Source organism: Stegodyphus dumicola, chromosome 3 (assembly GCF_044657685.1).
Source record: "Stegodyphus dumicola isolate Sdum_Otavi_A_Nest chromosome 3, ASM4465768v1".
In the NCBI taxonomy this organism is placed as follows: Eukaryota; Metazoa; Arthropoda; class Arachnida; order Araneae; family Eresidae; genus Stegodyphus; species Stegodyphus dumicola.
The window spans coordinates 4,194,521-4,217,822 of NC_140770.1; the positions used below are offsets into that span (position 1 = coordinate 4,194,521).

Here is a 23,302-nt window from a genome sequence, read left to right on the forward strand (position 1 = left end):
CTTACTAAGAAAAAATTAAAAACAAGACATTTTTAATTAATTACATAACTAATTTTGCTTTTGCTAAGAGCTGTTTCGTAAATTGTGCTTTATAGCATTATACCTTGTTTATTTTTCAGATTCAAAATATTGTATAATAAGTTGCCAAAATGAAACTTTATAATATGACACCAAAAAATAAAAATGTTTTATTTTAATGTTATTTTTTAAATATTTCAATATATTACCATCATTTTATTGAAATTTATCAATGCTTTAAAAAAAACGTCGAAAAAGCCTCAAATCTCGGAATTAAAAAGTTTCTATAGAAACTAAGCTTAAAATCGCCAAAATGTTGAAAAGTCGCCAAATTTAGAACCGTTTTATAAAAGAATTCACATTTCCAAAAGTGAAAAGTTGTTTAAGAGCTCTTTATTAGAAAAAATGAATTTCGAAATGCTTATATTTCACTTCTTGCTTAAAAACTCGAGTATCCCATCATTTATATTAGAAATAGAAACAAATTGTAACTCATGAACGCATTCAAAAGATAACCAACCATATATACAGCAGTGAATCGCCAAAAACATTCCTCCAAAATGCTAATTTCAAAATGGCAGTCGTAAAAACAGAGAGAAATTTCAGATGATTAAAATTAATGACCTTCTGCTAATTTTGGCCATAATTAAGGACTTTTAAGAACCAAAAATTGATTCCAAAAATCTAAGGACTCTTAAGGATTGTAGAAACCCTGAGGGCCACACAAAGAGTCGCAAAGAATTTATGAATGATAAAAGAAAAGATCAAAGTAGTCTATTGAATGTTTTATAGATACGGGATGCAGTACTATTCTAATGAAGACTTCCGTCTTCGAAATTACGATTGCCGATACAAACGGAAAGGGACAAAAAAAAATATTTGGAATCGAGAATGTATATCCCACATCTGCAGTGACCTCGTGTTAAAGCTCAGGTTTATCAACAAAAATCAAAACAACCCCAAATTTGTTTATCCTAAATGATCAGACACAGCTGCATGACATGTATCAGAAGAGATATTTTAATTTATAAATATCTCTCCTGATACATGCCATGCAGCCAACATTTATGTCATTATTTTAACATAAGGGTTGGCTTATGTCACAATAAAGTGATATGTCTAACATACGATACCCTAATAAAATTCCATTTGTGCAACTGAAAAACGAAATGGAGTGTGAACACATTAAGAAACCAATGCTATGAATGTTATATGCTAAGAAACCAATGGAAGTAACAGGATAAACTTTGTGCATGCTGTAACCCCATATATAAATCATGAACTGATATTATTTCAAAACACACATGGAAGTCCGGATTCAGTAAAGGAAGTTACTAATTGGTAGGGTAAATATTCCCAGTTATGAACACAGGACACAATTGCAGATTAAAAGGAAACCAGGGTAATAGATATAACAGAAGATTGGGAATTAAAGGAAATAGATATGCCTAGTATAAACAAAGATGATGAACAAAACCATGTATATTCTATTTCTCAAAATATTCAACCAATTAAGATAGCTGATATAAAATTTGCTGATGAAAGAACTGATATCTTGAAGTTATTAAATGAATTTAGAGATTGCTTTGCTCTTAATTTAAATGAATTAGGATGCATGGATGTAATAAAAATGGACATCAAGGAAACGGACGGAAGGAAGCCTGTAGCTTCTCGCCCCTACAAAGCAAATACAGCTGAACATAATGTGATAAAAGAAATTGCTAAATGGAAAGATAATGGGATAGTTTCCGAAACTAGATCCCCTTATGCTTATCCAGCGTTACTAGTAAAGAAACAACCGGACAACATTGAGTGGTGATTGATTACTGCAGACTTTACAATTAGACAATAAAAGATAAGTTCCCTTTCCCTCGAATATTTGATAGTTTAGAGTGTTTAGGAGGATGTAAAATTTACACTACTGTGGATTTAATCCATGGCTATTTGCAAATACTGTTTAGAAGAAGACATTGAAGACAACGCTCAGTACTCCTGATGAAACAGGACAGTCCGAAAGAATGACATTTGGGTTTGCAAATGCTCCTGCTCAGTTTCAGCATCAAAAGTCGCATGTCCTAGGCCCCTTGTTGAATACTAAGGTGTTACGTTATGTAGATGATATACTTATTCCTGCAAAATCTTGGGAAGAGATGATTTTCAAATTACAAGAGGTACTAGAATGCCTAAGATGGGCAAATTTAATCTTGAAATTATTAACATGCGAATTTGTGAGTAGTTGATTTTTTGGGTTTTATTACAAAACGAAGGTGGTGTAAGACCAGACTGTTGAAAAATAAAAGCCATAACATAATTTCCAGAACCAAAGAATATACACGAAGTGCGAAGGTTCTCGGGTCTAACTGGATTTTTCAGACGATTTGTGCCGAAGTATGCAACATGGTGAAGATGGAAAATGGCAATCTTGTTTTGTTGCATTAGCAAGAAAACAACAAAAGCAGAGAAGAAGTACCATTCCAGCAAATTGGAGTTAATAGCAATCGTATGGATGTTAGATAGGTTAAAACAGTTCTTAATTAGCATAAAATTTACAATTATTACCGACTGCCAAGCCCTTATGAATGCGAATTCATAAGGGCTTGGCATATGAATATGAATATGAATGCGAGGAATTCAAATTAAGGACTTCCTACCGAATTTGGTCGAAATCAATAACTTTTAAGGACCAGAAATAGATTCCAAAAAAATCTAAGGACTCTTTAAGGACCGTACGAACTCTGCTGAGGCTTATCCAGGGCCAGTGCTAGACATTTTGTGGCTCAATGCAGTCTCTGTGGGTCTGAAATTCCACTGCCAAGCTTCTGTCTAAATTCTGAAAATTTTGCCCCCCCCCCCGTAAAATTTTTGCCATTCCTTAATTTTGTTGCTTTGTGCTTCTCTAAACTCTAAAAATTTTGCCTCTCCTATATTCTGCTGCCCAGAGCGACTACACCAGCTCGCATTGTTCCTGGTCTTACCTGAATAACCAGTGAATAATTCTCAATTCAAGTAGCAGTAAATGAAATCTTTCAGCATATAAATATCATTGCATATGGAAAGAAATTTCTGTTAAATTTCTCATCAATGGACTCAGTACTTCACAGCGGAGTGAATATAAAAAGGTTACCCATGTTCTTTGGTATTCAGTTTCTAATATATTAAAAAAAAAAAATTGTTTAGACTTCACTGCCTCACTTCTCAAGTTGCAGTGTGTTGATACTTTCATTCAGTGATGGAAGCAAAAAATAATTATTCGCCAGGTTGGCATCAGTGCCAAAATGATATTACAAATTGGGATTCTCCACATATTTTATTATGGAAAAATATAAAATTTGTAAGCATAAAAAAATGACAAAGTGAAGAGAGGGGAAGGTTGCTGGTGATCGAAATATTTGGATTTTAGATCATTCCGGGTATCGGATATCAAGATTTTGTACTTTCTACTGAATTTTTCATTCCTACACTCAGTAAGAAAATTTCCTATTATATAGTATTCTCAAAAAGACCTCACAGAATTACAATTGAAGGGAAAAATCCATGTTGAATCATTTTAATTAAATTTATACTTTAAGGCCAAAAATCATGAATATTTCATTTTAAATATTTCAAAATATTTCATTTTAAAATTTGAGATTTTTGGCAAAAAATCTCAAATTTTAAAATGAAATACCTTCGTCAATTTTGCTGCATTATTATGAAAAAATATAAAATTTGTAAGCATAAAAAATGACAAAGTGAAGAGAGGGGAAGGTTGCTGGTGATCGAAATATTTGGATTTTAGATCACTCCGGGTATCGGACATCCAGATTTTGTACTTTCCACTGAATTTTTCATTCCTTCACTCAGTTAGAAAAATTTTTATTATATAGTATTCTCAAAAAGACTTCATAGAACTACAACTGAAGGGAAAAATCCATGTTGAATCATTTTAGTTAAATTTATACTCCAAGGCAAGCCAAAAATGATGCCAAAAATCTCCAATTTTAAAATGAAATAAATTGCTCAATTTTTGCAGCAATTTATTTTTTGTGAGTATAAAAATTTTCCTAAATTTAACTACAGGGACAGAGGGACTTACATACTAAACTGGATTTAAAAATTTAAAAGTGCCAAATATTAGCATCATTTGAAATGTTTTTGTATTACAATACATCGTTTGAAATCTGGACGTCCAATATCCAAAGGTATGGACAACCAGCTAAAAATACATTAAAAATACAGAATGAAAGATAGAAAGAGGAACAGTTGTTAATTTATTATATTCAATAACAAAACTAGGCTCATCAAGGATTACTCATGGTTACATGAAATCAAAGTAAAAAATTTTATGCGTTAGGCGAGTTTCTGTTTACGAAAAATGGCCAACAGGAAAATTAAAGTACTAAACAACTCTACAAGCAATTCAAACAGCTTAAAATTAAGAGTTCTGAAAATCATGTTGAAAAGATAATAATCGGGTAAAAAATGCTAAGCTTCGAGCATGTAATACTACATGGATTTTACATGGCTTTACATAATTTTTTCATTATACCAAAATCAGAAAAATGTTTTAATAAAATCAATGCATGTTTTACAGCCAATGGAACTCAAAAGCATGAAACCGACTACAAATCAAACATTTAATGACATTTAGAAAACAAAAAGCCATTAATTACTTTGAATAAAAAGGGGATAAATGCCTTAAAAAACAGTTTTTGAGAAAGCATGTCTTACTAATTTCTTTTCTCCGAGGAAGAAATTATAAATCAGTATTACCTTAAGAAACACACTACACAGATGCAAGTATTTAGCAAAATATTCAGGTATGATATGAATCTAATAGTTGTTTTAATTAATACAATTTGACGATAATTAGCATAATGGAATAAGATAAGCACAGGATATCATAATACAGAAATGTTTCATTATAAGTAAGGAGGAAAAAAAAGTTTGATGTGAAGTTAAATGATTAAAATGGAAGCATATAGAGTTAAAATGCTTACCAATCTGCTCCTTTGATAGTTACATTTTCAGTTCAAGCCATTCGTAACTGTAGGAAAAAAAGGAATTATAATTAATAGCAAGAATTAATCATAAACATGCCACAAGAATGGGTGTTATTTAAACATGGAATCGTTAAATATTCTTAGCTACTTAGAAAGAAAGTGAAAAATTGCTGTAAGTCATAAAAAATGTGATTATTCAAAGAGTTTTATATGAAAAACAAAATAATTAAGAAATAATTTAACTATTTTAAAGAATGTTCCTTCAACAAGAATCCGAAATTTATTAAAAGGTTTATTTAGCACATTTAAACTATCATTTTAATAACATGATTAAAATTTTGGTGGTTACCTTCATACATATATATAGTTGGTAATCATGAATCAGTTAGGAGTAGATAAGTGTAGAGAATAATGTTACATCAGTAACATTCATGCAAGGAAGTGGACACAAGGATTCACAATATTGCGCTTTTCGCAACATCCAGATATTCAGATCTAAAGGACTATTTTAAACTACTAAAATTTTAAACCACACAAAAGGGGAAAAATGGGATAGCTATATCTCCTTATCTACTGGGCCAATTGACAAAATTCAGATTGAGTTTTCTTACATTTAAAAAACAAGACTTAACAGTTGTTCTAACAAAGGTATAACTTCAACACAAAATCAGACTTTTCTGAAAAAACATACAATTTTTTTTCTATATTTCGATTTTACACCTCAAATTATGCCAAAATGCCAAATTTTGTAAAAATATCATGCATAGTTTTTTAAAAAATCAACTCTTAAAATGTTAGCTACTCACTGTTAATTGAATTTGGTAGATATTTATAAAATTTACTTGATTTTTCTAAAATTAAATTTACTTGATTCTTTCTTTCACAATCCAAAATTTAGTTTCAATCCAAATAAAATTTGCACACTTTTTCTGATTTATTTTTTAAATTTGTATTTCTTAACAATTTTTATAAATTTTTTGAAAAAAAATCTGAATTATAACCTATAAAATTTTTACGATCATCTTTAAAAGTAGAAGTATTTCTAGGTATATCTTCAAAAATATTAGTTTTTTATTAAACATTTCTGAAGACACATATGAATTTATATAATGGCCGCACTTTGAAATTTTACATCCTTTTTTGGCGGGGGGAGGGAGACATTACCCGTAACTATGGTTTCCAAATTTTGTTACGATCTTCAATGAGTTTCCACATCTATTTTTAACTTAGCATTTCCAAAAACAATTTTACAGAAAATTAATCAGATGAAATCCTTTCAATTTTACTTATGTTGAACAATAAATACAGTACAAAGTCCGAAATCCAGACGTCCATTATCCGGAATGATCTAAAATCTGGACCCCAAAGCCACAAACATTTTTTTTTTTTTTTAATGCTTTACGCATGCGAATTTGATTTTTTCTTCCATAATAAAATATGGAGATTTTCACTTGAAAATTCCAATTCTTAATTTCCCTTAAGGCACTAAATAAAATACCTTGTTATGGAAAAACAATCACGTAACGGCGGTATCGAGTGCCGGCCCTAGATAAAGCCTTAAGTATATGTGGAAGTTTATTTATTCAGGACTCAGATTATTTTGAAGCATGTGCAAGAAATAAACATAGGTATAGTTGTTGTGTAATTTGAAGAAAAAGGCTAGAGGGCGCTGTTGCTCGCTTAGTTGTAAGAGAATAAAGTTTGTTCATGTTGAAGGCGGCGGCCTAAGAATACGCTCTGTATATAGTAATTAAAATATTGTTAAAAATGAAAAAGTGTTAAAATTAGTAAACCCACTGAACCACCATTATCTGACTTGGAGATGCACAAAATTATTAGATGGTGCATCGGCGTAAGGAATTAAGGCTTTGTGAAGATTTTAGGTGTTCGATCCAAGTGTTTCGATTTCAATGGATATTTCATATTCAAGGGACAATGGAATTCCAAATAAAGGTAGGGAAATCTTAAATTAATTATTTAGTGATTATTTGTAGTACATTAGTAAGTATTTATTATTGCTGTTGTGGGTGTATTTAAATTAAATAAAATGGAAGAGAAGTTAGATAGATTGAAACGTAAACATTCCACATTGAGATCGTCTGTTAGTAGGTTAATTAAAGTGATTGAAGATAAATTAAAAATTGAAGGGGATGAAAATTTGATTAAAGAATTACGAGAATTGTTTGAATTATTAACCGAAAAGAAAAATAATTTGAGAACGCTTGATGATGAAATACAAGAGTTAATTGATGTTAACTTAATTGAAGAAGATTGTAGTATACGCGAAGAATACAATGGCAAATGTATAATTGCTTGTAGTCAAATTAAGCAGTTTCTAGGTGCGGTTACCGCAGTACCGCCAGCGAGGAATCCCCAAAGTTCTGATTTAAACCAGTCTAGTAGTAATGGAATTTTGCATGTAAGTTCCAGTTCTAGTGGGAGTAGTACGCTGAAATTACCAAAATTAATGATTGATAAATTTTGGGGAGACCCCAAACAATGGAATGAATTTTGGAATAGTTTCGAAAATTCGATACATAAAAACGAAACGCTTTCAAAAATACAAAAATTTGTATACTTAAAAACATTCTTAACGGGACAAGCTTCGAATGTTGTGTCAGGCTTTGACTTAACAGAAAGTAATTATGATAGTTGTGTAGCATTACTAAAGGACGGATATGGTCGAAAAGACCTGATCATTAATTCATTCATGAATAAAATTCTCAATTTAGAAGCTGTTAAAAATTCTGCTAACGTAAAGGCTTTACGTAAATTATATGACGAATTAGAAGTTTCGATTCGTAATTTGGAAACTTTAGAAGTAACTTCTGGCTCATATGGACATTTATTAATTCCAATATTATTAAAATTAATTCCGGACGATTTAGTTTTGGAATTTAATCGGCAAAGAGGATCGAAAGATAAAGTTGAAGTTTCGGAATTAACACAATTTATTAAAACGGAAATAGAATGCAGGGAAGTTTCAAATCTAGTATTAAGCGAAAGGAAAAATCCTGTGCCTCCGCGAGTCTATCAATCAAAATATGAAACTAGAAAATATATAAAAAATACACCCACGGCTGCATTTCATACTGCAGTTAACCGAAAATGCATCTTTTGTGATAATTTGCACGAGTCATTTAAATGCGAAGTGAGTGTTTCTGATAAATTAAAGAAACTAAGATTCGAAAACCGCTGCTTTTCTTGTTTTAAAAAATTCCATACATCAGAAAGGTGCAGAAATAAAACTAAATGTAATAAATGTGGCGGTATGTATCACAATGAATCGATTTGTACTAATAAATCCCTTGTAAACAAAAAGTTGGAACAAGGTTATTCCAAAAATGAAACTGAATCTCTGACTTTGAATTCTGAGGAAAGAAATAAAGTTCAAAACTTAAAATTGATTGCTTCTGTTCCTCAAGGTGATAATAATAATGACTGTAATTCTAGGGAAATATTATTACAAACTTGTACAGTTTATGCTTGTTCTAAGTATAAATCAAAATTAACTAGATTAATTCTTGATCAAGGCAGTCACAGATCCTTTATAACGAAAAAATTGGCCGACCATTTAAAACTTACTCTAATCCGTTATGAAAGACTTTCTGTTTATTCATTTGGTGCGACGAAGGCAATGAATCATTCCTATCCGGTCGTTGAAATCGAAATTCAGAATTGGAAACAAAATAATAAAATAAAAATTGAATGTTTGATCTCGGATGTTATTTCCTCGGCGTCCATCAGTGTGCCTAGTAAACAAATAGCAGACTTCATGGAGCATATGGGGTTGCAGATCGCCGATTGTGCAAGAAAAAATAACATAGATGTTGAGATATTAATTGGAGGGGATGAATTCTGGAATGTAGTTTATTCTGAAAGAATTAAAATATCTGAAGGGTTGTACGCAGTCAGTTCTGTGTTTGGTTGGGTTGCCGCAGGAATCCAGAAAAATAAAACAAACAAAAATTGTTCTGAAAATTTAGCGGTAATGACAAACACTGTTGTGTTGAAAGATTTAAAAGGTTTTTGGGAATTAGAACATATGGGAATTAATGATTCTGATGATTATTCCGATATTGACTGCGAAATAGACCAGTTTGAAAGAAATTTGCAGTTTAAAAACGGAAGATATGAGGCAAATTTAATCTGGAAATACAGTCCGAATAATCTAGGAAATAATTTTGAGGTAGCTAAGAAACGATTCGCAAACTTTCACAATAAACTAAGTAAAACTCCGGAGATTTTTCGGGAATATAAAAATATAATTGAGAACCAGATATTAGAAGGAATTGTGGAGGAATGTCCAAATAATGATACAAATTTGGGATATTTTATGCCTCACCGAGCAGTGATACGATCTAGTGAAACTACTAAGGTAAGAATTGTGTACGATGCTAGCTCAAGGACAGAGGACACGAATTCGTTAAATGACTGCCTTGAATCGGGACCTAATCTAAATCCAAATATACTAGACATTATGTTAAATTTTCGTAAGTTTAAGATAGCGTTTTGTGGAGACGTTGAAAAAGCCTTTTTGATGATAGGAATTGCTGAAGGTGATAGAAAATTTCTAAAATTTCTTTGGTTTAATGAAAATAATGACTCCTTTAAGATTATGCAAATGTGTCGCGTAGCTTTCGGTTTGACTATATCTCCTTTCATTTTGGCCACCACTATAAAATATCACATTCGAAAATATAAAGATAAAATGCCAGACAGTTTCCAAATGTTAAATTCTTCTGTCTATGTCGATGACCTATATTTTGGAGCAGGAATGGTTGAAGATGCGTATCGGTTATCTGTAGATGCGGTTAATATATTTAAGGATGCTGGGATGAATTTCAGAAAATTAAGAACTAATTCTAAAGCATTAAGCGATTTATGGGTCTTAAATGGGATTAAGGAATCAGATAACAAATTAACTAGTGAATCGAATTTCTTAGGCATGATTTGGAATTCCATTGAAGACAATATAAAGTTAAATTTAAAAAATTTAATTGACTTTTCTACTGGAAACGATTTTGCTACAAAAAGGAAACTTTTGCAAAGTATCGCCCAAATATACGATCCATTTGGATTTATTGCACCCTTTGTTATTCGGGCAAAAATTATTATGCAAGAAATCTGGTGTTCCGGTTCTGACTGGGATGAGGTTCTTCCTGCAGAGATTAAGGACAAATTCAACATTTGGCGGGAGGAACTTAATGATTTAACTGAAATATCGATTCAGCGAAATTTCTTTGATGACGATCCAATGAATATAAGCCTTCACCTATTTTCGGACGCTAGTCCTAAAGCATATGGGGCCATCGCATATTTCAGATATTGTACGAGTGATTCTAAAATTAAAACTTCCTTTATCATGTCGAAATGCAGAGTTGCACCTTTAAGAGCAATCACGCTTCCTCGTTTAGAGTTAATGGGAGCACTCGTGGCTGCTCGAATGTATAAATATTTGAAAAAATTGTTTGGTGATTTAATTGAGGATGTTTATTTTTGGAGTGATTCCGAAATCGCCATTACTTGGATTAAAGGTTCGCCAAATAATTGGAAACCATTTATCGCCAATCGTGTTACAGAAATACAGAGTATATGCAACAACAAATTGTGGAACCACTGCGAAGGAAAACAAAATCCTTCCGATTTACTGACTCGAGGAATTAGTGCTCAGTCACTAATTAAGAATGATCTGTGGTGGCATGGGCCACACTGGTTACGTTTTCCTACTGAAAACTTTCCAAAACAAAAGAAATTAAAACCAAATTCAGAATCGTTGGAGTTAAGAAAAAGTATTATTTTGACTGCACCTGTAATTAACAATGAATCCCCAATTTTGCATATAGAAAAATTCAGTTCTTTAGGAAAATTACTTCGAATCACTGCCTATGTATTTAGATTTATTGGGAGACTTCGGAAAAGGTCTACAGAGAATGGACCTTTAAGTGCTTTTGAGATTAAAGCAGCTGAACATTATTGGGTAAAAATTACGCAACGAGAATCGTATCAAGCGGAAATAATTAAGTTATCAGATAAAAAATCAATTCTCGATTCTTCCATCTACTCCCTTAATCCAAGGCTTGATGAGGAGGGAATTCTTCGGTTGAAAGGTCGCATTCAATTTGCAGACTGTCACGAGAATTTAAAACATCCTATTCTATTACCCTCAAAATGCAAGTTTACCGAGTTGATCATCACGGACTCGCATGAAAGGGTATTCCATGCTGGAGTTAATTCGACACTAACTCAGATCAGAGACAAATATTGGATCATTAAGGGAAGACAGCGTGTTAAGACTATCATCAGCAAATGTGTGATATGCAAACGATATAGTGCTCGTCCTGGGGTACAGGATATCGCTCCACTTCCTCCAGACAGAATCCAAGAGTCGCCTCCATTTGCTGTGACCGGGTTGGACTTCGCCGGTCCATTTTTTACGAAAGACAGGCAAGGTAAAGTTTACATGCTGTTGTTAACGTGTGAGGTCACTCGTGCCTTACATATAGAGATAGTAACTGATCTCAGCACTGAAAGTTTTTTGCTAGCTTTCCAAAGATTTTTAGCTCGCTGAGGACTGTGTACCATCGTGTACTCCGATAATGCCAAGACTTTTAAAAGAGCTGATAGAGAACTAAAACATATTTTTAAAACTTTGAGTGACTCATCTGTGAAAGAATTATTTTCTGCTAGAGGCATAAATTGGAAATTTATTATTGAGAGGGGTCCATGGTGGGGAGGGTTTTGGGAGCGTATGGTACGAACCATAAAATCCAGCTTGCGAAAAATTATTGGTCGATCATCCCTTACTGTGAAAGAGCTTGAAACAGTGCTCATTGAAATCGAGGCAATGATTAATTGTAGACCAATTACCTACGTGTTTACCGATCCCAATGAACCTTCTCCACTAACACCCTCTCATTTTCTGGTTGGTAGACGATTGCTATCTCTGCCTGCTAATAAAATAACATCAAATAATTTGATTGGGTCAAGAAATTCAATTATTAAACGATATAAATACCATCAAGATATTTTAAATCATTTTTGGAAGCATTGGAGATCAGAGTATCTTTTTAATCTGAGATTTGCCAATATTTGTCCTCCACACTCTAACGCATCTCACTTTAAAATCAACGATATTGTCTTGATTCATGACGACAAACATCCCAGAAATCTTTGGACAATAGGTAAAATTTTGGAATTAATGCCAGGCAGAGATGGTAAAATAAGATCTTGCATAATTAAAACACCTACTGGTACCTTAAAAAGGCCTATACAATTGTTATATAATATGGAACTTAACTAATGTTTGTATTTTGTATTTTTAGGTTTGATTATCCTGACCTTGCTGATAGGTATCATTTAATGTTTTGTAAAATTTTATGTGCTTATAATTATGTATGCATGTTTGTTATATTTAACCATTTCTCCAGGATTTATTGTCGAAATATTAATTGAATATTCTAGGATTTATTATTGAAAGATGAACTCTCCACCGAGTTCAGGTGGGGAGTGTTGTGTAATTTGAAGAAAAAGGCTAGAGGGCGCTGTTGCTCGCTTAGTTGTAAGAGAATAAAGTTTGTTCATGTTGAAGGCGGCGGCCTAAGAATACGCTCTGTATATAGTAATTAAAATATTGTTAAAAATGAAAAAGTGTTAAAATTAGTAAACCCACTGAATCACCATTATCTGACTTGGAGATGCACAAAATTATTAGAATAGTAAATAACTAAACTAATACAGTTCAGGCTTAATTCAGTACTCTATAGGAGCAAGACAAAATTTAGCGAAACAGCTTGGCTTTCGTCGTCAAGATTGTGATACACAGCCAATAATGTATAATCGATGCTATTAAGTTAGGCTAAAATTATCTTTACTGATTCTAAGGCATTTCAATTAATGCAGCAGACTGCACTGCGCTCTGCTCTTCTAATTTGATCCAGCTTATTATTTTTTGCAGACTCTTTTTATTACGGCAATTTTATAAAAACTAAGCTTGAACTTTCAATTAAGTCGAAAAGTGTTTCCAATTCTGGAGTTGCCAAAGGATATCCATAGCGAAACTAAGTTTTCATGTCCATTAAACAAAAAGTGGAATTTCTGCAAAATATGGATAAAGGCATATCCGTCTCAAAATTATGCGAGGAATATGGCATTGGAAAGTCCACTATATATGAGACAAGAAAAAATAAAAAGGAACTTTTTGAATTTTTTGTGGAAGCATCTTAAACAACTTGCATTGAAAGAAATGTTTCATAAAGTAAACAAATGAATATTAAGCTTTCTTTTGTAAATTTTAATACCCTTTAGATCATAATTCTTCTTTATTTCATAAATTACGGTTTCATATTTTTAATTTTATAATTTCTGCATGCAATCCTACCAGATTTAAACTGATGATCTATAATCCGGAATCGCCGAAGTCCCGACGAGTCTGTATTAACGGCTTTTGACTGTATATAACAAAACATCACTGTTGCCACAAAAAATCTACATTATAAGGAACATATTAAATTGTGTATTAACTGAGTTCGTGCACGTTCCTGAACAGGCCCATTTCCTTCCAATGGATTCACACTCCATCACTAATACAGAATTGTATTGAATTTTAATTGTATAATTTCTGCATGCCATCTTACCAGATTTAAATTGATGATCTATTATCCAGAAAAATCCCAAATCTGGAATCGCTGAAGTCCCGACCAGTCCGGATTTCAGACTTTGTACTGTATTTATTAATACCATATGAAGAGATACTTTTAAGAATATTACTCAAATTTTTAATGCATTTTATTTTCACTTTTTTTAAGTGTTTGTTAGAGTAAATTTTTAATTTTGCAATGTTATTGTCTGTTATTTTACTTAATTTTATATACAACAAAATTTATTTTGTAGATTTCAAAATTGTGCATCATAAACATATTTAATACTTCTAAATATATAAAACAATACATAAAAAATATAAATAAAACATGCTTATCTTCTACTACAGATATGTTTAACAGCAACAAAATTTAATAATAAGATTTTTCTTTTCTTTCACGGTTGCAGCAAATGCAAGAAATAAAAATAATTCTGAAGACATTTTTTATGTTGAAAGGTATTTAGTGGCATTAACTGCACAAGATATTTTTAAGCAAGTTGTAGCTTCTATTTAAAAGAGCCACTGATATTATCATCCAAGACTCATATTTTCAAACTACAGTTAATTTTTATATAAACATGAGGTTTAGAATAATCACTTTCCTAAAAATCAAATAATGACACAAACATCACATTCTTTGGAGCCTGAATTAATCAGAATCACAGAAGTTTAGTGGTTATGTAGAAACTATCTGCAGCAGGACAACTCAGAAAGTTCTGGGAACAAGTAAAATATACACAAAAAATTTTGGAATCATTTACCATGATCTCTATTAAATAAATTTAAGATGATTTCTCAAAATAAAAATTCCACTTTTTAAAAAATTAAATCCTGGAAAGCACTTTCCTGTTTTCACACATGTGCTTAAAATTCTAATTTAGAATGCAATTGTGAAAAACTGAATCATTGCCTATGAAAAAATACTTCATTTTCAGATTAGATATCAATTCCCCTCCCCCCTCAGTAGTACATAGAGTTCAAACTGCAAAATGTCCTGCAAAAAAGAAATAAAAATGCATTTCAATAGTCAGTACATAACGGAATATGCTATACAATATTTACATATATGTTGCTTCAAAGCACTAAACTGGGACGTAAATTTCTTCTGAAATTTAAGATGAATATGAAAAAGGTACACAATAAATAATTATTAAACTAACTTGAAGACCTTTAACCAAGAATTTAAACATGCTGCTAATTAATGTACACAGAATCATAACCTCTAGTGCAGTAATACGAAATAGCAAATGTAATAAACAGTAACTCTTTAATCAACATTAAGAAAACTGCTGAAACTGAACATGAAACACAAAGTTAATAATTTCAAAAACAGTAATAAAAAAAGTGTTTCAAACCTTTACATATAATAACATGTATACACACTTTTGGGCATAATAGCAATTCAGCCTTTTAGGGCATAGTGCATGCTGCAGGAAAGGTTTGAGATGGCACACAAAGTTGTCTCAGTTCACAAGTTCCTTTGGCCAGTGAAGGCAAACTCATTAGTCAACAGAGTCAATTATCAACAGTTCAACACTGAAATCTCTTTACAAAGCCATATTTTTTAAACTTAAATTACATAGATATTTATACTGTTATACACTTAATTAGATGCTGGCTTTTAGTGAGAACGTTTTCGATCTGATTAAGGTACGTTCGCTAAGTTTCAACTTTTTTCCAACTCTCCCATCCATACTTAACTTGTATTCTTGTTTCGTGTATCTTCTTCCATTCATTCTCTGTATATGTCTAAATCATCTTGTACCTTTCTCAATACTACATCTTTTTTCGCTCCACAACACTCCCTAAAATTAACTCAATACTTCAGTTTTTAAGTCTTAGTTAAACTATATATGTATGTTGAATAAAATTTGATATTATACTTAATAATGATACTATTTATTGATAAAAGAGAATTGTAAGATAGCAAAAAACTTAAATCACAATAATGACTAACAGAACACTAATGTGAACAATGGCCTTGCATCTCCTTGAAAAGTTTGCATTTTGTATGTTGTTTTTAATTTTAAGCATTATTCCAAGTTTTCATGAATAAGAGGACTTCTCGATTTACTCTTGACAAAAAGTTCATGTTTGAAAATGATTGTTCGTATGAATATGTAGACTCAAATAAGGAAAACATCAAACGTTAGTTTTTTAAGCTGATTATATGTGTCGGGAATAATATTATTCCACATGTTAAAAATCAGCATATCTTCCTTCTCCAGGTTACTCGTGCTGTGAACTAAGCACACATTATTTTTCTCAATGTTTCTGTGTCTGAGATGTTCAAATTTCAAGTTCCGTATATATATATATATATTTTTTTTTTAATCCAGCAATTGATTTCAGAGTTGCCAATGTGAATACTAAACAGAAAAATTCAATTCTGTTTCACTAGTATTAAGGGGTTTTTAAACAAAGGCTAACGTTGCTTTGCTAATTTTGAATTCCTGAAACCTGCTGAGAAAAACTTCTCTCGTATCTAAAACTGTTAATTTGAAATAGCAAATGTCAATATTAGATCTATTTTCTTGGGGATGTTTCAACAGGCTTGGAAAGTGAATCAAAGTTTCTGTTTCAAAATCTTGAGCAAAAAGAGATAATTTGCTTTCAAATGAAATACTTACCATCGTAAATGAAATAGCTTCTTACAACATCAGAAAAATTGTGTTTCCTTTCTTCTGTAGTTTTTTTCATTAAGCTGATTTAGATGAGATGTAACGTCTACCATAAAATAAAATTTTTGGATCCACTGATCATTCATTAGTTCTAGATTATAAACACTCTTTTCAAGGAGAAATGCTTTAATTTCTGTTAATAAGGATGCAAAATGTTTCAAAACATTTCCTCTTGATAACCAATGCACTTTATTATTCAGCAGAAGATCTGAGTACTTGCTCTCTATTTCAACTAAAAATTCCTTAACTGGTGATGATTAAAAACTTTAGTTATAATGGGGTTCATAATAATATAATCACGAATTCCATAACTTTGCAAATTTCTTCTGGAAATGTCTGCGCACAAAGCACTTTTTGATGAATGATACGAGGGTAAGTAAGATCTTGTTACTGATTTTTCCTTTCAAAATAATAACAAATACGTTTCTTACGCCGGTCATTCTTTTTGCCCTGTCTGTTGCAATTGAGACAAGTTTATCGAGTGGAATATGATGTTTATGAATACATCCAATTACAGCAATTGCAATATCTTCTTCACGTGTTTGACTTTCTTCTTCACGTGTTTGAAGGGCAGTGGGTTTTTGGGGGAATAGACCACAAATCAGGTCGCTGTTTTTTAGTTGCTGTGCCAGACAGAACAGCGGATACTCTTCTCGCTTTAATTAAGGATTGGATCAAACCGGGAACCCAGATTATTTCGGACTGCTGGAAAGCTTATGACCGTTTGAGCGAAGAAGGTTTTAATCACTTGCAAGTTAACCATTCGCTCCATTTCGTAGATCCTGAAACCGGAGCTCATACTAACACAGTTGAAAGACAATGGCGTGACTTCAAAAATTCTTTGCCGGTTTACAATCGTCGAGGAGATTTTGAAGGATACATAGCCTGGTATTTGTTTAGGAAAATTTGCTCTGCATTGAATGAGCATCCATATGTTAAATTTCTTGAAATTATTAGAGACATAGACTGGGAAGATTGGCATGTACTTCAGGGAGGGGCGGTTAAAGGATCTTCGAAATCTTAAAAACAATACCTATTATTGGATTTTTTTTTCAAATTTTTTTGTTATTTTTCATCTTCATGATCCATTAATTTGGCTCTAAATTGCTTTATCTATTTATAATTTTTTTTTTTTTTTTAATTTTTTTATTCCTGCCCTTGATATTACATTTTCCAAATTTTTTTCATTGATATCTAAATTATGATTCCGATTTTTTTTTTGTGATACTTATCAATAAACAACAGATTAAATGATTCAAGAAAAATGTAAGTACATATTTTTCTTTTATTTTATAATTGTATACTTCAATTTTTGTTAAAAAAATTCATACACTATTTTTAAAAATTGCTGAGATAATTATTGTCACATATGTTTTACTGTTAATTATATTCTATACATTTATATTTTTATATTTTTTTATATAAGGTATTTTAAAGTATTTGAATTTAATAATACTCTAATTCTTTTAAATGTTGGATGATGGTTTTTAATTCGATATTCAATTTCAGTAATAATTTAATCTAATTAAACGTTGGCACAATGTTTTATAGCAGTGTTTTTATTCTCTTCTTTGCTATATGAAAGTAATAACCAAACCAAAACCGAAAGTAATAACCTTACTTTAGTATTTTATACTCATAGTAAATGTATTTATTTACACTTGCCTGCCATCTTAAAAAACGGCATTTTCAACAAAAAATTAATCTATTACTTCTAACGATGTTTATTTTTTTTTAAGTTTCGAATACTTTGAAAACAGCGTTTTTCAAGATGACTGACGTTTGTAAAAATCGTGCCAACATATGCGCCAACGTAAATCGCCAAAAATCTGTGCAACCGTCTAACAAAGTAGCACCCAAGCTGTTACCCGGATGGGCACTGATGCGTTGGTGAATGTCCCCCTGCAAGATTGTTTGCCATACATGCTCCAATATTCAAGTTAGATCACTCTGATCTACAATGGTACAAGATGCTTGCTCATCAGAGCCCAGACATACTCTATTGAAAAGAGACATTTGGCAACCATGCCTGCCATAGAAGTGTTGAAAAAACACAAAGACTACCATAAGTAAAAAGGTGCAAGGTTGAGCATTATCCTATGGAAATATATGTTCAGAGGTACGTGAAAGGAATGGCAACACTATGGGGTGCTGAATCTTGTATTCGATGCTGTAAGGATGTCATGTAATGACAACCACCGAGGTCCAGCTAACAAATGAAATAACCATACCATAACTTCTGGCTGATAGACTCTGTGGAGAACAACAATTAGGTGAGTATGCCACCACCGTTCTGGGCATCTCCAGAAACATCTTCACTGGTCATTGGGGTTCATCACTGAATATAATTCTATTTCAGTCTGCGAGATCCCAGGCCAAATGCACTTCCCACCACAGCAGACATGCTTGACGGTGTGGAACAGTGAGGGGCAGTCAGTGCCATGATTTCAGCCCCCATTTACCAAGTTTTTATATTAACAGTCACTCTGATGTTCTGGTTACTTGTTGGATCATTCATAAGCACCGATTGGACAATCAGGCTGTTCTCGCATTCTGTTGTTACTCTCAGTCAACCGCTACTTTTTTGAAGCTCCGTACAACCATGCTTCGCCTGTTCCTAACAACATCATCAAAAATGGTAACATCGCTCTGCCCCAATTTCCTAGCAACCCCTGCTATTTGACCATCTTGCTGTTGTTAATACAACTGCAGGTCCTCTCTCAAATGGTGACATTTGCTCATAATGCTTGAGAAGCCATCTGCAAAGCATTGGTACAGTCCATGTGGGTTGACAGAACAGACTGGCATGGAAATTATGCCTTATCATTAGAATGCCCTGTTATTTTATATACCATCCGGATGCTCTGTAGTAATGAGCTGGAGCTCCAACTAGTCAGTCATTAGCTGCCAAAAGTTATCATAAGGTATGGGCATATACAATTGCGCCCCATTCATATAATACCACATTGATGCGTCACTTTTTAGAGTGTACAAATGAATTAAAAGCTATTTAACATTTAAGGCTATTTTTAGACATTTTGAGCAGCTATGTGAAGGAAATAGGGAAAAAACCTTACAGAAGTATAGAAGACTGAATTTCTCTACTGAAAGCTATAACTAATTCCCTTTATGCTGTTCATACCGTAACCTATATTGTAATCTGAACTCCATCCACAATGCAAGCCATTTGTTTTGCAATGATGCTCAGCTTCCTTTCTTGTACAATCTACTATGCACTTAACCAGAGCAGTTGCTTTACTCCTTCTGCATGTAATTTTTTTCCTATGACAGAATTGGCAAACACTGATCGAAACACAGATCAGTGCTTCACCAGAAATGATGAGAATGAAAACCCTGCATTTGTAACAAAATTGCCATAATTTTTATAGAAAAATGAGGGCACTGCTTTTGAAGTAGATTTTATTTTTAATGCAGTTTTTATGTTAATTAGACTCCATATGTCACCTTCAGTCACCATGGCTTGCACGAGTAACTGAAAAGTCAAAATTGCACACAGAAGACAATACACAATTTTCTGAAAATTTTTAAGTTGCCTTTCTCCACTTTATCTGCACTTTGGAAGAACTTTTTTTTTTCCTCCCAAAATGACTTAAGTATGCTTACTGCATAGTTTTAAATAAAAATACACACAAAAACCAAACACATGTGCTCAATGGCTTCAACAGGTACAGTACTAGAGTCCAATAACACTCGCACAGTGCGATGTCAGCATAATGATTTAACTGTGACAAACCAATTCTACTCTATCAGTACAATTGCTGCAGCCAGTAACACATATTAATCATGACATCAACACAATCATACATGTTTATCAATCACTTTTGCTTACTCATGTAGTCACTTGACTCAAACTTGGAATTTTCTGTAGCAATTTTTGTCATATCTTAAAAAGCATAAAATTAACTTTAGACCAAAACTCAGTCACATCATCATAATAGCGGATTTGAGTTCTGAATTATTCATGGGAAACAGGACAACCATTTAAGTCCCAAGATCCTTCAAAAAAGTATTAAAAAGTTCAAGTCAAGAATTTGTATGCTAAATTAAATACTGTTAAGAAAAACAAGTTTGAAAACATCATTAACCAACATATAGACTGAAAAGAATTATATCAGACTTATTGTGTCAAGATGTGGACCAAAAGATAGTTCTAATTTATGGTTAAGACAAGATAAGCATCATCATTTACATACTTAACCCACTCTTAAGATTACTGATCCTGACTCTGCCAGTCACTTATGAAAAAATGAAGATACAAATATTTCAAACTAAATGATCCTGCTTACATTTACAATTACAGAAGTGATCTTAGGATCCAGCTTGTACAGCCATTATATCCTACATTATATAAAGTGCAGAAACAAAACATTTTGAACACTACCCAATCACCTAAAGGGGAATAAAATGTTATGGTTTTGAATTCGATTTACACAAGCCTGATTTCATCATCTACTACAATGTTTTAAAAATATGAGTTATGTTCTTTATGCTAAGCTTGTACCGTATGCATTAAATGATGCTTAAACAATATATTTTGTAAACTTTAAAACATAAACCAACTGCAGTAACACATTATTAAATAATATGATAAAGGTAGGTTAGGTTATTTGAATATGGGAAAGCTACAAGGGCTGTCTGCCTAAGAGGTGGAGGACAATTTGAGACAAGCTGGCTTGTATTTATCAGCCTGTCCCCATGAGTTTTGACCCAAACTGGATCAAACTGTCAGTATTCAGTAGTGTGGGCCACTGGTGAGGCAATACAATAAAGAATATGCCAACATTAATGTACTGCGGAAAGAACATACTCATCAGCATTTGTATCCATATCTTCTTCAATAAAAAAAACTCAACATTTTCATATTCATCATCTTCATCAAACTCCCGTTCACAGAATTCAACATGGGCAGGCTCATTTTCATATGCATAAAGAGGTACAGGCATTGATAACAAGCTAAAAATAATAAAATTTATAATATCAATAGAAACAGATGCTGCCAAAATATAAAACAGGTTTTAAAATTTTTAAATTAAAAGGAAATAGTGCTCTTTTTCTGATGAAACATTACATTAAATATTTATTCCCAGTCAGAACGAATAAATTAAAAAATAAAGCACAATGAAACAAATTAAAACTCTCAAAAATTACAATAAAAAATTCATATTATACAGTGTCAAACATTCCTCTCTACATACATATAATTCTAAGTTAAATTTAAAGATTCACTTCATTCAAGGTAATTATCAGCATGGCTTTACCCAAATATTAATTAATTTACCATTCTTCTAGTGTATTTATTGGGAAATTAATTGACTTAGCAAAATAAGAAAATGAGCAAAATTTAAAGTTAGAACTCCTTTCACAATCAATCCTATCTTTTTAAGTTAGAAGGAAAAATTAGTCACCAAAATCAGGTAAAGACAAATTATCAAATACAGTACAAAGTCCGAGATCCGGACTCGTCTGCAATCCCAAATTTTAGGTTATCAGTTTACATTTAGTAAGATAGCATGTAGAAATTATCAAATTAAAAGTATGAATAGTTGTTTACAAAATAATGATGCATTTATGACTTTAAGAGAATGAAAGTTTACAATAAATAAATAAACTTCGATATTTATTTGCTTAAGATAAAATAACCCGCTGAACAAGTATTAATTTAGGATTCAAACAAAACAAAAAAAATCAGTGTTACATCTGCAAATTTTCACAGGACTAGTTTCAATGGTTTTAGCGAACCATCGAAACTTAAAATAATTTACATTTAGAGAAATGTTTATTATATTAAACATTTCTCTAAATGTAAATTATTTAAGTTGCATTGTCACTTTCTCTTTATTTTTACAGATAGATATTATTCTTTATTCAATTGCCAGTCCTCCAACTGCCCTCTCGAAAATTCCCACTAAATCGTCAGTTGAAATCTTTTCATTCTCGTAAACCTCTCTACTTTTTCCACTATCAGTAGCGATATTTTCTGAATTTAGAACCATACTAGATTCCGCCATGTGTTAGTTGATTAATGATTGGGACACTGTGATCACAGATGAATAACATCAATATCCAATATACCAGTTTAATATCAACATAAAAGATTACCAGGTCAATCTTTGGATTATGGTAACTTGGTGATTTTTTGGCGAAAATTTGGTGACCAACCCTGCTACAGCAACCTGCTAGTTTTTGTTTGAACGCCATTTTGTTTTCATGAAGTAAAGGCATTTTTTTTTTTTTTACTCAACATTTTTTCCAACAATCTGCTAGCCGAATTACGCTTATGCTAGAACTTTTATGGAACAAAAGTGCTTAATCATGATGAAGATTAGGTGCGAAATTGGGAGAAAGTGCAGAATCGCAAACTGCTTGCCACGTTTTCAAGAATTGCACATACACGGTATCCATGTACATGTCGACCTATTTTCAATCAAAACAAATCCCAGAATTGCACAAAAATGGCATTGCGTAAACTCTTGACTTTATCCATGTACACTGCTAAAGTCCTAGCTAGTAACCTTTATCGTCTTACCAAAATGTCGCCAAACTACCTGTTACCATATTCCAAAGATTAGCCGATTACCATCCTGTTTGGTATATAGTTACTAGTATTTTTTTTAAAAAAATCTTAGGTATTGCTGCTCAAGATATTTCTAAACTGTCATAAGTTAATACTCACTGATGAAATATGTCATGAGTTAATACTTGGTGATGAAAGCTTAAAATAATGAAAAATTATTTCCCAGTTTGGCATCAGGGTTATAAGTTATTTGGTAGTTATTTGGTATAAGTTATTTCTAAACTGTCATAAGTTAATACTCACTGATGAAATATGTCATGAGTTAATACTTGGTGATGAAAGCTTAAAATAATGAAAAATTATTTCCCAGTTTGGCATCAGGGTTATAAGTTATTTGGTAGGTGTAAATTTGGCAGAGAACTTTGGTAGTGTTTCAGTTTGCGAC

The 23,302-nt window shown here is 32.1% G+C and overlaps 1 long non-coding RNA gene across 3 annotated transcripts in view; it reads right to left on the reverse strand.

The window, feature by feature from the left end:
- The window catches only part of LOC146997894 (uncharacterized), a 63,545-nt gene that overhangs the window by 35,773 nt on the left and 4,470 nt on the right, over positions 1–23,302 (reverse strand). For all 3 annotated transcript variants that reach the window (XR_015040111.1, XR_015040112.1, XR_015040113.1), the window contains exons 2-3: positions 21,151–21,296; positions 4,998–5,044 (exon numbers count right to left, since the gene is read on the reverse strand). This is a non-coding gene — a long non-coding RNA (uncharacterized LOC146997894). The remainder of the gene's footprint in view (positions 1–4,997; positions 5,045–21,150; positions 21,297–23,302) is intronic.